At 49.8% G+C, this 16,147-nt stretch overlaps 1 pseudogene; it reads right to left on the reverse strand.

The window, feature by feature from the left end:
- Nucleotides 1-559: 559 nt before the first annotated feature.
- LOC132567831 (bactericidal permeability-increasing protein-like) overlaps nucleotides 560-16,147 on the reverse strand; it is a 29,302-nt pseudogene continuing 13,714 nt past the window's right edge.

The raw sequence follows: 16,147 nt of genomic DNA on the forward strand, positions 1-16,147 counted from the left end.
CTGTGAGAGCTGGACCACAAGGAAGGCCGAGCGCAGAAGAATAGATGCTTTTGAGCTGTGGTGCTGGAGAAGACTCTTGAGAGTCCCTTGGACTGCAAGAAGATCCAATCAGCCAGTCCTAAGGGGAATCAACCCAGACTGTTCCCTGGAAGGTCAGATGCTGAAGCTGAAGCTCCAAGACTCTGGCCACCCAATGAGAAGGGAGCCCTCCCTGGAGAAGCCCCTGATGCTGGAAAAGACAGAAGGCAAAAGAAGAAGGGGACGGCAAAAGAGGAGATCGCTGGACAGCGTTACTGATGTGACTAACACGAATTTGAGCAGACTTCGGAGGATGGTGGAAGACAGGAGGGCCTGGCGTAACTTGGTCCATGGGGTCGCAAAGAGTCGAACTCGACTGTGCGACTGAACAAAGCAACACTCTGCTAAACACAACATATTCTAACGCTTTCCCCACCCCAGGGTCCGAATGCAAACCTCCCCCATCTTAAACTGTCTGCAGAAACGGCTGGAAAATCATTTGGGGAATCTCCTGTCATCCCGTAAGAAGAGCCCAGCTGGATCAGACCAATGGTCCGCCATCTATTCTAGTGTTCTGCTTCTCACATATTTGTGGGAAGCCCACAAGTAAGGGCAACGCAATTTGCCCCACAAACACCTGGCATTCCGAGATATGGGGCCTCTGAACATGGGAGACATTGTGGCTGATAACAACTGGTGTGTTGTGGGGGAGGGGCCTAATTTGACTGTTAGCATTGTAGATTGAACTTACCACATCGAGCACGAACAGGGGAGCCAGGGAGGCGTTGGGGAGGATGGCGAAGGCGCGGACGTCCACCGTCGGTGCAAGAGAGAGGCCTCCTGGAGCAATGGCCAGAGACGGTGGAGAGGAAGGCGAGACCTTGAGTTTCATGAGCATGTTGGGGTACAGTTTTTCAAGCTGGGGGGCAGAGAAAAAGATCAGCCTGTGCAGACAGCCAGTTCACACCTGGAGAGGGGGGTTCATTGGGGAGTGAAATGCAATATTTGGTGGTGGGGGGGGACCTGCCTCAGACTTTCCTGCAGCCCTGACTTCTTGAAACATTGAATGCCTGGAGCCCCCCCTTAGGGCAGGCTATTCCCGGGTTAAAACCCAGCTTTGCCCAAAGGAGGAGTGTTTTTATACTGACAGTTTATGACTCTCTATCACGGCACTGGAAACTCACCTTTTACATTACCTAACGTTCTCACAACTGTTTTGCATCGTCGCTGCCCGAAGCCTCTAAATTTGTTTCGGTGATATGAGTTTTGATGCTCCTGCTGCAATGTTTTTCTCAAAACTACTTTCGATCCGGTCATTTCTCTACAGGCGTTTCAAACTTGTATTGTAGAAGTTTTCACGCGTTTTAAAAGACTCCTCCAAAAGCCACCACGAGGTGCAGTAATTTGCATGAGAACTGACAGCACTTGAAATTTTGACATATCATTGCTTGCCTCACCTTGTAATTTAAATGGGTATTGTTTTTGCAGCGCTGACACCGTTTTCAAACAATCGTATACATTTTAACTAAGCGCTGGTATCCCAGCAACCCTCTGATCAGAGGAAAGGAAAGGTCCCCTGTGCAAGCACCAGTCGTTTCCGACTCTGGAGTGACGTTGCTTTCACAACGCTTTCACAGCAGATTTTTTACAGGGTGGTTTGCCATTGCCTTCCCTAGTCATCTACACTTTCCCCCCAGCAAGTGGGGTACTCATTTTACCAACCTCAGAAGGATGGAAGACTGAGTCAACCTCGAAGCAGTTACCTGAAAACCCAGCTTCCGCCGGGATCGAACCCAGATTGTGAGCAGAGACCTCAGACTGCAGTACTGCAGCTTTACCGCAGAATGGTGTCATCTGCATCTCTGAGGCTGTTGATGTTTTTCCCGGCAATCTTAATTCTGGCTTGTGCTTTGTCCAGGCCAGTTCTCCACGTTAACAACAACAAAAATTTAATCTTCGGTTTCAGCTGGGATGTTTTAATTACCTGAGAGGAAAGGAAAAGGAAAGGTCTCCTGTGCAAGCACCAGTCGTTTCCGACTCTGGAGTGACGTTGCTTTCACAACGTTTTCACGGCAGACTTTTTACGGGGTGGTTTGCCTTCCCCAGTCTTTACCCCCACCCAGCAAGCTGGGTACTCATTTTACCAACCTCGGAAGGATGGAAGGCTGAGTCAACCTTGGACTGGCTACCTGAACTAGCTTTCGCTTGGATAGAACTCAGGTGGTGAGCAGAGAGTTCAGATCACAGTACTGCAGTACTGCTGCTTTACCACTCTGGCCACGGGGCCGCTGTGATTAGAACCCCCCCCCCCCCCCAAAAAAAATTGAAATGCTTCCAGCAGGAAATAAAGATGTTTGGCTATGCAAAATGAGCGCAGCAAATCCACCAATGTAAAAGGAAAAGGATTAAAGCAGAACGGTGGCAGGCGATTTGAAGACTCTAAAACTCTGCTGAGCGCTTCATTATTCCCTAGGTGATCGATTCTCATAGGGTATAATGGGGAATTGATCTGGAGGTTTCGGGGGCTCTGGGGGAGCTGTTTTTTGAGGTAGAGGCGCCAAGTTTTCAGTATAGCATCTAGTGCCTGTCTCCAAAGTACCCCCCAAGTTTCAAAACGATTGAACCAGGGGGTCCAATTCTATGAGCCCCAAAAGAAGGTGCCCCTATCCTTCATTATTTCCTATGGAAGGAAGACATTTAAAAAGGTGTGCCGTCTCTTTAAATGTGATGGCCAGAACTCCCATGGAGTTCAATTATGCTTGTCACACCCTTGCTCCTGGCTCCGCCCCCAATGTCTCCTGGCTCCACCCCCAAAGTCCCCAGATATTTCTTGAATTGGACTTGGCAACCCTTGATGGTGGATGGCACAGGTGGAAGTGGAAGGACCCGCCCATCCTTTTCCCCTGAGTCGAAAGAACCCTCCCAGTTGGAAGTCATCTGCATATCGTTCAGCTTTATTACCCGTGGGTTTTTCTGCCTAAGAGCCCCGTGGCGCAGAGTGTTAAAGCTGCAGTACTGCTCTGCTCACGAGCGGAGTTCGATCCTCGGTGGAAGCTGGATTCAGGTAGGCGGTTCCAGGTTGGCTCATCCTTCCGAGGTTGGTCAAATGAGTACCAGCTTGGTGGGGGGAAAGTGTAGATGACTGGGGAAGACAATGGCAAACCACCCTGTAAAAAGTCTGCCGTGAAAGCAACATCACCCCAGAGTTGGAAATGACTGGGGCTTGCACAGGGGACCTTTCCTTTTCCTTTCTCCTGAAGAGCCCCGTGGCGCAGAGTGGTAAAGCTGCAGTACTGCAGTCCTAAGCTCTGCTCATGACCTGAGTTCGATCCCCAGCGGAAGCTGGGCTTTCAGGTAGCCAGCTCGAGGTTGACTCAGCCTTCCATCCTTCCAAGGTCGGTCAAATGAGTCCCCAGCTTGCTGGGGGGAAAGTGTAGATGACTGGGGAAGGCAATGGCAAACCACCCCGTAAAAAGTCTGCCGTGAAAACGTTGTGAAAGCATCATCATGCCAGAGTCAGAAACGACTGGTGCTTGCACAGGGGACCTTTCCTTTCCTTTCCTTTTTTGCCCAAGTCCATTCATATGGTTTCAGGGCTCCTACGCTTTCTGGCTTTCTATACGCTATGGCACTTTTTTTTTAATAGCAGGAACTCTTTTGCATATTAGGCCACACACCCCTGATGTCGCCAGTCCTCCTGGAGCTTACAATGGACCGTGCGCCAAGAGCCCTGGAAGCTCCAGGAGGATTGGCGACATCAGGGGTGTGTGGCCTAATATGCAAAGGAGTTCCTGCTACCAAAAAAGCTCTGCACTATGCAAAACTGAACTATTCAAGAAGATTTTTTTAATGCAGGCAAGAGGGAAACCCTGAACAAAACTGGTTTCATGACCTTACTTGGATAAATGATAGGGCAGCTGTGGTCAATACTACTGTGCCTGTAAACTGGCATCTGGATTCCTGTAAACTGGAACCTATTTATGTTATTTCTCTACTGCTTAACGTGCCGTGTGAATATTTATGCTGTGCTTCAGCTCCTTCTGGAGGTTCCAGACTTTTAAAACTCATCTTTGTTGACTGTACTGACTCTGCGTGTTGGGAAAATTAGCAGCAGAATAAAGCAACAGGATTAAAAAAACCCAGCAGAATAAAGATATTGATGAAGATATTGGATTTATATCCCGCCCTCCACTCCGAAGAGTCTCAGAGCGGCTCACAATCTCCTTCCCCTTCCTCCCCCACAACAGACACCCTGTGAGGTAGATGAAGATACTGGATTTATATCCCGCCCTCCACTCCAAAGAGTCTCAGAGCGGCTCACAATCTCCTTTCCCTTCCTCCCCCACAACAGACACCCTGTGAGGTAGATGAAGAGATTGGATTTATATCCTGCCCTCCACTCCGAAGAGTCTCAGAGCGGCTCACAGTCTCCTTTACCTTCCTCCCCCACAACAGACACCCTGTGAGGTAGATGAAGATATTGGATTTATATCCCACCCTCCACTCCGAAGAGTCTCAGAGTGGCTCACAGTCTCCTTTACCTTCCTCCCCCACAACAGACACCCTGTGAGGTAGGTGAAGATATTGTATTTATATCCCACCCTCCACTCCAAAGAGTCTCAGAGCGGCTCACAATCTCCTTTCCCTTCCTCCCCCACAACAGACACCCTGTGAGGTGGGTGGGGCTGGAGAGGGCTCTCCCAGCAGCTGCCCTTTCAAGGACCACCTCTGCCAGAGCTATGGCTGACCCAAGGCCATCCCAGCAGGTGCAAGTGGAGGAGTGGGGAATCAAACCCGGTTCTCCCAGATAAGAGTCCGCACACTTAACCACTACACCAAACCGGCTCTCCAGGCAGCGCATAGACCTGTGTGTTCAGTTATAAAGAAAAACTTTACTAGAAATTAAATAATGGGAAGGGTTACATTGGAATGGAAAACAATAAACAGTCTAACTGGCTTTTCCTGGTCTGAACGCCATCTTGTCTCAAACCCTTGCGATCTCAAGAACAAAAAAAAGGAACCTATGGCCACCACACCCCAAGCCCAAGACACAGTGTAACTTCTCCCTAGAATCATAGACTTGGAAGGGACCTCCAGGGTCATCTAGTCCAACCCCCTGCACAATGCAGGAAACTCACAAATCCCTCCCCCTAAATTCACAGGATCCGCACTGCTGTCAGATGGCCATCTAGCCTCTGTTTAAAAACCTCCAAAGAAGGAGAGCCCACCACCTCCCGAGCAGGAAGCCTGTTCCACTGAGGAACTGCTCTAACCGTCAGGAAGTTCTTCCTAATGTTGAGTTGGAAACTCTTTTGATTTAATTTCAATCCCTTGGTTTTGGTCTGACCTTCTGGGGCCACAGAAAACAATTTCACACCCTCCTCTAGATGACAGCCCTTCAAGGACTTGAAGATGGTGATCATATCGCCTCTCAGCTGCCTCCTCTCCAGGCTAAACATCCCCAGCTCCTTCCACCTTTCCTCATAGGACTTGGTCTCCAGACTCCTCACCATCTTCGTTGCCCTCCTCTGGACCCGTTCCAGCTTGTCTATATCCTTCTTAAAATGTGGTGCCCAAAACTGCACACAATACTCCAGGCAAGGTCTTACCAGAACAGAGTAAAGCGATATCATCACTTCATGTGATCTGGACACTATACTTCTATCCAGGCCTCGGATTCAGTGGGAGCTCACAGGAGCACAGCTCCTGAACCTTTCTGAGAGTTCCACCTCCTTCTTCCCACCTTGTCCATTCAATAATAAGTACAGCTGCATAACAATCCCTGGATGAGCTCCACCACCTTTTTTCCCCTACAAAATGACCCCTGCTTCTATCCCTCATTATCTTGTCTCCTCGTCTCCATCGTTACCCTATGAGGCTGAGAGAAAGTGTCTGATCCCCCCCCCCCCTAGCTTTGTGGTTGAGTCAGGATCTGAGATCCAGTGGCCCTAATAGAGCCCTCTACCCACAACCTCTCCCCCTGGCCAGCACCGGTTTTTCCACAATTGCCCATGTGGCATTGTGGTTAAGAGCAGCAGAGGGTCAGGTTTGATTCTGGAGGGTCAGGTTTGATTCCCCCCCCCTTCTTCCTCCACGTGAAACTAGATGGGTGCCCTTGGGCCAGTTCTCTCAGAACTCTCTCAGTGGGGAGAGGAAGGGAAGGGGAGAGTAAGCCACTCAGAGACTCCTTTGAGCAGACAACAGAAGGGTTTAAAAATCAACTCTTCTTCTGTTCTGCTCCTCACCTCTTCTCAATTTTACTAGAATTGTGCTTGCTTGTGATATTTTACAAAGTTCTATTTAGAACTGATAAAAGGAAGTAAACATATGGAGCAGAGGTCCATCGGTGGCTATTAGCCGCAGCGTATTGATGGAACTCTCTGTCTGGGGCAGTGATGTTCTGCATTCTTGGTGTTTAAGGGGGCCAAACTGGGAGGGCTTCTAGTGTCCTGGCCCCACTGATGGACCTCCTGATGGCACTTAGTCTTTATAGCCACTGTGTGACACAGAGTGTTGGACTGGATGGGCCATTGGCCTGATCCAGCATGGCTTCTCTTATGTTCTTATGTCTGGGGCAATGATGCTCTGTATTCTTGGTGCTTGGGGCGGGGGCACAGTGGGAGGACTTTTAGTGATGGACCTCCTGATGGCACTTAGTCTTTATAGCCACTGTGTGACACAGAGTGTTGGACTGGATGGGCCACCGGCCTGATCCAACATGGCTTCTCTTATGTTCTTATGTCTGGGGCAATGATGCTCTGTATTCTTGGTGCTTGGCAGGGGGGGGGGGCACAGTGGGAAGACTTTTAGTGTCCTGGCCCCACTGATGGACCTCCTGATGGCACTTCATTTTTATAGCCACTGTGTGACACAGAGTGTTGGAATGGGTGGGCCAATGGCCTGATCCAACAGGGCTTCTCTTATGTGACACAGAGTGTTGGACTAGGTGGACCATTGGCCTGATCCAACAGGGCTTCTCTTATGTTCTTATGTGACACAGAGTGTTGGACTTAATGGGCCACTGGCCTGATCCAATAGGGCGTCTCGTATGTTCTTATGTGACACAGAGTGTTGGACTGGATGGGCCACTGGCCTGATCCAACAGGGCTTCTCTTATGTTCTTATGTGACACAGAGGGTTGGACTGGATGGGCCACTGGCCTGATCCAACAGGGCTTCTCTTATGTTGTTATGTGACACAGAGTGTTGGACTGGAGGGGCCATTGGCCTGATCCAACAGGGCTTCTCTTATGTTCTTATGTGACACAGAGTGTTGGACTGGATGGGCCACTGGCCTGATCCAACAGGGCTTCTCTTATGTTCTTATGTGACACAGAGGGTTGGACTGGAGGGGCCACTGGCCTGATCCAACAGGGCTTCTCTTATGTTCTTATGTGTGACACAGAGTGTTGGACTGGAGGGGCCATTGGCCTGATCCAACAGGGCTTCTCTTATGTTCTTATGTGACACAGAGTGTTGGACTGGATGGGCCACTGGCCTGATCCAACAGGGCTTCTCTTATGTTCTTATGTGACACAGAGTGTTGGACTGGAGGGGCCATTGGCCTGATCCAACAGGGCTTCTCTTATGTTCTTATGTGACACAGAGTGTTGGACTGGAGGGGCCATTGGCCTGATCCAACAGGGCTTCTCTTATGTTCTTATGTGACACAGAGTGTTGGACTGGATGGGCCACTGGCCTGATCCAACAGGGCTTCTCTTATGTTCTTATGTGACACAGAGGGTTGGACTGGAGGGGCCACTGGCCTGATCCAACAGGGCTTCTCTTATGTTCTTATGTGTGACACAGAGTGTTGGACTGGAGAGGCCATTGGCCTGATCCAACAGCGCTTCTCTTATGTTCTTATGTGACACAGAGTGTTGGACTGGAGGGGCCACTGGCCTGATCCAACAGGGCTTCTCTTATGTTCTTATGTGACACAGAGTGCTGGACTGGAGGGGCCACTGGCCTGATCCAACAGGGCTTCTCTTATGTTCTTATGTGACACAGAGTGTTGGACTGGAGGGGCCACTGGCCTGATCCAACATGGCTTCTCTTATGTTCTTATGTGACACAGAGTGTTGGACTGGAGGGGCCACTGGCCTGATCCAACAGGGCTTCTCTTATGTTGTTATGTGACACAGAGTGTTGGACTGGAGGGGCCACTGGCCTGAACCAACTGGGGTTCTCTTATGTTCTTATGTGACACAGAGTGTTGGAATGGAGGGGCCACTGGCCTGATCCAACAGCGCTTCTCTTATGTTCTTATGTGACACAGAGTGCTGGACTGGAGGGGCCACTGGCCTGATCCAACAGGGCTTCTCTTATGTTCTTATGTGACACAGAGTGTTGGACTGGAGGGGCCACTGGCCTGATCCAACATGGCTTCTCTTATGTTCTTATGTGACACAGAGTGTTGGACTGGAGGGGCCACTGGCCTGATCCAACAGGGCTTCTCCTATGTTCTTATGTGACACAGAGTGTTGGACTGGAGGGGCCATTGGCCTGATCCAACATGGCTTCTCTTATGTTCTTATGTGACACAGAGTGTTGGACTGGAGGGGCCACTGGCCTGATCCAACATGGCTTCTCTTATGTTCTTATGTGACACAGAGTGTTGGACTGGAGGGCCATTGGCCTGATCCAACATGGCTTCTCTTATGTTCTTATGTGACACAGAGTGTTGGACTGGAGGGGCCACTGGCCTGATCCAACATGGCTTCTCTTATGTTCTTATGTGACACAGAGTGTTGGACTGGAGGGGCCACTGGCCTGATCCAACAGGGCTTCTCTTATGTTTTTATGTGACACAGAGTGTTGGACTGGAGGGGCCACTGGCCTGATCCAACATGGCTTCTCTTATGTTCTTATTTGCAACCTGAAGTTGATGATTCCAGGAAGTGGCACAATCCCTCGAGAGACTTACCTGTGGAACCAGGAATCCAAAGGAGGCCGTGTTCAGCCGGAGTTTAGACTTCTTGGGAATCTGTAGTGAGAGAAAGAGGCGTTTGGGGGCCAGACAACCGAGACTGACGTTGGGGAGAGCTTGGAACAGACTTTGAAATTTCCTGCCAACGGTCTGAGCTGTAGCCGACCCCCGAACCACCCTGGAAAGCCAAGACTCAGCAGTGGGCGTTCAAAGTAGAAATGTGTCCTCCCATTCACCACCAGGATGTTTGGCCTTTCAGAGTGATGAATGGCCTGAATTACACGCAGTTTGTCTAAGGAAGGGGCAGCAAAGTTTTGTTCAGGCTGCAGAAAAGGACACGTACACCACAGCAGATCTGGACAACAAATACCTTTACACAACGATGCTTGTTTCTTTTGGGGGCCGCTTTTGTTCTTTTTGTAAATGAAAGCCTGGACAATTTTGAGGGAGGCATGTTTGATAGAATCCTAGAGTTGGAAGGGGTCATACAGACCTGTCAAGCATTGATATTTCTCAATAATCAATCTTTTGTTCTCTAATCAAAAGTTGCTTTATTGTAAAAACTCCATAGCTTGGTCCAGGACAGAATCCTTGGAAGTAATTATGTGCACAGCATTGAATAGTTACTTATTTGAGTCACGGGTTCAATTTGAGTCACGGGTTCAAAGGCTAATAGCTAGTATCTCTTTTATGGCTAAGGCAATTTGAGTCACGGGTTCAAAGGCTAATAGCTAGTATCTCTTTTATGGCTAAGGAATGTAACCTAATAAAAACATCTCCCTTTCTCACACATTCTCTGAGAACCGATAAGACCTGTCTGTGTGAATCTGGGGTAGAAGCACTCTACACAGTTACTGCAAGGTTAACCTAAACATCCTGGGTCTAGATGGATTTATTATGCACCCTTTTGTGGGGGGGGGGGGAATAGGCCAGGATGATGTTCTGCTTTGTATCTGGCCTGCCTACTAGGTACATAGAAATAGCATGCTTGACAAGACCATCTAGTTCACCCCCCTACTTCTTGGAGGATCAGCCTAAAGCAGGGGTGGCCAAACTTGCTTAAGATAAAAGCCGCATAGAATAAACGTCAGATGTCTGAGAGCTGCAAGACATGAACATCAGATGTCTGAGAGCTGCAAGACATGAAAGTCAGATGTCTGAGAGCTGCAAGACATGAACGTCAGATGTCTGAGAGCTGCAAGATATGAACGTCAGGTGTCTGAGAGCTGCAAGATATAAATGTCAGATGTCTGAGAGCTGCAAGATATAAACGTCAGATGTCTGAGAGCTGCAAGACATGAACGTCAGATGTCTGAGAGAGGAAGGGAGGGAGGGAGAAGAAGAAGAAGAAGAAGATGATATTGGATTTATATCCCGCCCTCCACTCCGAATCTCAGAGTGGCTCACAATCTCTTTTATCTCCTCCCCCCCCCACAACAGACACCCTGTGAGGTGGGTGGGGCTGAGAGGGCTCTCACAGCAGCTGCCATTTCAAGGACAACTCCTAGGAGAGCTATGGCTGACCCAAGGCCATTCCAGCAGCTGTAAGTGTAGGAGTGGGGAATCAAACCCGGCTCTCTCAGGTAAGAGTCCACACACTTAACCACTACACCAGACTGGCTCTCTGGAGGGAGGGAGGGAATAGATGAGGGAGGAAGAGGTGGAAAAAAGCAACTGTAACTTTAAATGCATTCTCCAAGCTGCCTGCTGGCTTGGGTTGAAAAAGAGCGGGGCAATGGAGGCATTCAAGAGCTGCACAGTATCTGTGAAAGGGCCACATGTGGCTCCCGAGCCACAGTTTGGCCACCCCTGGACTAACGCATCTCCGACAAATAATCCTCCAGCCGCGTTTTGAAGACTGTCGATGAAGGAGAGCTCACCACCTTCCCAGGCAGCTGGTTCCACCTCTGAACTACTCTGGCCATAATTCCCCCCCCCCCCCCTAATATCCAGCCGGTGCCTTTCTGCTTGTAATTTGAGCCCATTGCTTCGGGTCCTATCCTCAGCTGCCAAGTGGAACAGCTCCTTGCCCTCCTCTAAACGACAGCTTTTCCAATATTGAAAGAGAGCATAAGAGAAGCCATGCTGGATCAGGCCAACGGCCCATCAAGTCCAACCCTCTGTGTCACACAGTGGCAAAAAATGTTATATACACACATACACTGTGGCTAATAGCCACTGATGGACCTCTGCTCCATATTTTTATCTAAACCCCTCTTGAAGCTGGCTATGCTTGTAGCCGCCACCAATTCCTGTGGCAGTGAATTCCACATGTTCATTACCTTTTGGGTGAAGAATTACTTCCTTTTATCCGTTTTAACCTGACTGCTCAGCAATTTCATCGAATGCCCACGAGTTCTTGTATTGTGAGAAAGGGAGAAAAGTACTTCTTTCTCTACTTTCTCCATTCCATGCATTATCTTGTAAACCTCTATCATGTCACCCCGCAGTCGACGTTTCTCCAAGCTAAAGAGTCCCAAGCATTTCAACCTTTCTTCATAGGGAAAGTGCTCCAGCCCTTTAATCATTCTAGTTGCCCTTCTCTGCACCTTCTCTAATGCTATAATATCCTTTTTGAGGTGCGGCGACCAGAACTGCACACAGCATGTCCCCCCTCCATCTCTTCTCCAGACTGAACATTCCCAAGGCCTTCAGCCTTTCCTCAAATCTTTTCTAAAGGTTGGGAAGAAATCTCCCACTTGAAGCGAGGTGGGCCTTTAAGCTTTGGCCAGTCCTGCTCACCTGGCGGCCACTCCTTACCATGTCGTCCGTGATGTCGTAGGTCAGAGCGCCCGCTTGGTAGTAGACGTAGCCGGCTGTGTTGAAGAGGTAACTGGAGACGCCAAAGTAAAGCATGCGGTCATGATCCACGGGGAAAGACAAGGCTGGTGGTGAGAAGGGAGCAGCAGAACGATGGTCGAGGGAGAAGAATTCGCCCTGAGGAGAGAGGAAGCAGAAAGAGATTAAGGAAGGTTGGGGAAGCTGTCAGAGCAGCTGAATGGCCCCCAGATTTCTATTGCCAGGGCCAGGCCTTCCAGCTGGGCGATCTTGAAATAAGAGATAGATTTTCTAAAAATTCAACACCTTAAACATTCAAGCAGAAATTCCAAAATATTAGTCAGTTTTGCTTTAGGACACCTTTTTAAAAAACTTCCTGTTGTTTTTCAATCAGGAAGTTTGGAAAAGCGCAGTCTCTACATAAGAGAGGCCATGTTGGATCAGGCCAACGGCCCATCCAGTCGAACACTCTGTGTCACATAAGAACATAAGGGAAGCCATGTTGGATCAGGCCAATGGCCCATCCAGTCCAACACTCTGTGTCACATAAGAACATAAGAGAAGCCCTGTTGGATCAGGCCAATGGCCCCTCCAGTCCAACACTCTGTGTCACATAAGAACATAAGAGAAGCCATGTTGGATCAGGCCAATGGCCCATCCAGTCCAACACTCTGTGTCACATAAGAACATAAGGGAAGCCATGTTGGATCAGGCCAATGGCCCATCCAGTCCAACACTCTGTGTCACATAAGAACATAAGGGAAGCCATGTTGGATCAGGCCAACGGCCCATCCAGTCCAACACTCCGTGTCACATAAGAACATAAGGGAAGCCATGTTGGATCAGGCCAATGGCCCATCCAGTCCAACACTCTGTGTCACATAAGAGAAGCCCTGTTGGATCAGGCCAATGGCCCATCCAGTCCAACACTCTGTGTCACATAAGAACATAAGAGAAGCCCTGTTGGATCAGGCAAATGGCCCCTCCAGTCCAACACTCTGTGTCACATAAGAACATAAGAGTAGCCATGTTGGATCAGGCCAATGGCCCATCCAGTCCAACACTCTGTGTCACATAAGAACAGAAGAGAAGCCCTTTTGGATCAGGCCAATGGCCCATCCAGTCCAACACTCTGGGTCACACAGTGGCCAAAAAAGAAACCCCAAAGCAGGTGCCATCAAGGGGCCCACCAGCAGGGCCAGAACTCCAGAAGCCCTCCCACTGTTGCCCCTCCCAAGCACCAACAATACAGAGCATCACTTTCCTCAGACAGAGATGGACTGGATGGGCCATTGGCCTGATCCAACATGGCTCCTCTTATGTTCTCTCCCCCCTTTAGGGGCCACAGGCCAGCTTTCCCCCCAACCCTGGTTTCCCCCCCTGCTTGCAGCCCTCCCAGCCTGCACACGCAGCCAGTGACTGAGCTGTTCTTTGCCTGACTCGCCTGGTGCAGCTGCTGCTGGCGTTGTCACCAAGTTTGCCTCTCTCTCCCTCTCCCCCGCAGCTTTGTCAAAGGGGCTTTTAAGAAGGTTCCTGCAGGATGCAGTGGGGGCTGTGGGTGGCAGGTCGGGTGTTCTGACTCTGAGATAATTTCCAAGGGGGGGCCTGCAAGATTTCGGGCCTCCACGGGGTTTAATCGGGCACTGCTCTGCACAGTGGCCCTGGATTTCCTCTTCCTGGTTGCCTCCCATCCAAGGAGCCTACTCCGTTCCCAAGCTCTGATGAGACCAAGCTAGCCAGGCAACAGTCAAACAAAGGTGGTTTGTCACGGTCTGTGTAGCGACCTTGAAGTCCCTTGGTGGTCTCCCATCCAAATACCGAACAGGACCAGCCCCGCTTAGCTCCCAAGATCTAATGAGATACGAACAGCCTGGCTACCCAGGGGCAGGGCTTCTACTGGACACGGATCAGGCTGTTCCACTGGAGCCCATGAGGTGGCCGCATCCAATTCAAGAAAGATCTGAGGACTTTGGAGGTGGAGCCAGGACACTTTGGGGGTGGGGCCAGGAGACATTGGGGTGGAGCCAGGAGACTTTGGACGTGGAGCCAGGAGATGTTGGAGGTGGAACTAGGAGACTTTGGGGTGGAGCCAGGAGACTTTGGACATGGAGCCAGGAGACGTTGGAGGTGGAACTAGGAGACTTTGGGGGTGGAGCCAGGAGACTTTGGACATGGAGCCAGGAGACTTTGGACGTGGAGCCAGGAGATGTTGGAGGTGGAACTAGGAGACTTTGGGGTGGAGCCAGGAGACTTTGGACATGGAGCCAGGAGACGTTGGAGGTGGAGCCAGGAGACTTTGCGGGTGGGGCCAGGAGACTTTGGAGGTGGAGCCCAGAGACTTTGGGGGTGGGGCCAGGAGACTTTGGGGGTGGAGCCAAGAAAGTTTGGGGTGGGGCCAGGAGACTTTGGGGGTGGGGCCAGGAGACATTGGGGTGGAGCTAGGGGACTTTGGGGGCGGAGCCAGGAGACTTTGAAGGTGGGGCCAGGAGACTTTGGAGGTGGAGCCAGGTGCCAGGTCATGACAAGCAGCATTGAACTCCAAAGGGAATTCTGGCCATCACATTAAAAAGAGACCACACACCTTTTAAACACCTTCATCTGGAAATCATGAAGGATAGGGGCACCTTCTTTGGGGGCTCATAGAATTGGACCCCCCGGTCCAATCGTTTTGAAACTCAGAGGGTGTTTGGAGGAGAGCCATCGGATGGTATACTGCTAATTTGGTGCCTCTACCTCAAAAAAACAGCGACCCCAAGCCCCAGATGCCTTCAGATCAATTCTCCATTATACCCTATGGGAATTGGTCTCGATAGGGAATAACGGTGTGCCCAGCAGACATTTCCCTCCCCCCCCGCCCCACTTTCTGATGTCTCTGAAGAGGGGGGAGGGCCTCCAAACCAGCGATTCCCCTGTTCCCACCTGGGGATTGGCAACCCTAGACTTCCCGCAGGAATTGCTCATCAATACTGGCTGAACTGAGCCTCCTTCCGACTCAAGGCTCAGCTGGTCTTCCTCCTTTACTTCTTTATTGAGCCCTGAAAAGTGCCAGGGGCTGCACAAAGAAGGCGGGTTCCCCACCTCTGTAAAGACGGGGCAAACCAGAAGAGCAAGATTCGAGTCCACCAGCATCCAAAAATTTCCAGGTTATAACCCTCTGGGGGTTATCAAAGAAGGCGGGGCTGGAATTCTAGCAGCAGTTCCTTTGCATATTAGGCATTCGGTAGGAAAAATCCAATGCATGGATATAGGATGGGGGAGACTTGTCTTAGCAGTAGTCTGTGCAAAAGGGATCTCGGGGTCTTAGTGGATCATACGCTGAACAGGAGTCAACAGTGTGATGCGGTGGCTAAAAAGGCAAATGCAATTTTGGCCTGTATCAACAGAAGTATTAGCGTCCAGATCACATGATGTGAAGGTATTGCTTTAGTCTGCTCTGATAAGACCTCACCTGGGGTCTTGTTTCAGTTTTGGGCACCACATTTTTAAGAAGGATATAGACAAGCTGAAACGGGTCCAGAGGAGGGTGACAAAGATGGCGAGGGGTCTGGAGACCAAGTCCTATGAGGAAAGGTTGAAGGAGCTGGGGATGTTTAGCCTGGAGAGGAGGCAGCTGAGAGGTGATAAGACAGAACTCTTGATAAGATCAATAATACCAAGCCATCTTATATGCCATTTGACTATATTTTAATGTCTTACTGTTTTATTGAGTTTATTCTTTAAATTATTAACTGTATTATCTATTGTTTATTTGTATCATGGTTTCTACCATGTCCTGTTAGCCGCCCTGAGCCTGCCTAGGCGGGGAGGGCGGGGTATAAATAAAAGTTTTATTATTATTATTATTATTATATGATCACCATCTTCAAGTCCTTGAAGGGCTGTCCTATAGAGGATGGTGTGGAATTGTTTTCTGTGGCCCCAGAAGGTAGGACCAGAACCAATGGGTTGAAATTAAATCAAAAGAGTTTCCGGTTCAACATTAGGAAGAATTTCCTGACCGTTAGAGCGATTCCTCAGTGGAATAGGCTTCCTCGGGAGGTGGTGGGCTCTCCTTCCTTGGAGGTTTTTAAACAGAGGCTAGATGGCCCTCTGACAGCAATGTGGATCCTGTGAATTTAGGGGGAGGTGTTCGTGAGTTTCCTGCATTGTGCAGGGGTTGGACTAGATGACCCTAGAAGTCCCTTCCAACTCTATGATTCTAGGTCACACCCCCTGATGTAGCCAATTCTCCAAGAGCTTACAAAAAAGACCCTTGTAAGCTCTTGGAGGATTGGCTACATCAGGGGGGTGCAGCCTAATAGGCAAAGGAGCTCCTGCTAGGATTGCACCCCTGAAAACAAGCATCTGACGAAGGGAGTTTTGACAGCCCAAAAGTTTCTATCGTGGAAATCTGGTCAATCTTTAAGGTGGTCTTGGATTCAAA

Source organism: Heteronotia binoei, chromosome 2 (genome assembly GCF_032191835.1).
Source record: "Heteronotia binoei isolate CCM8104 ecotype False Entrance Well chromosome 2, APGP_CSIRO_Hbin_v1, whole genome shotgun sequence".
Taxonomy (NCBI): Eukaryota; Metazoa; Chordata; class Lepidosauria; order Squamata; family Gekkonidae; genus Heteronotia; species Heteronotia binoei.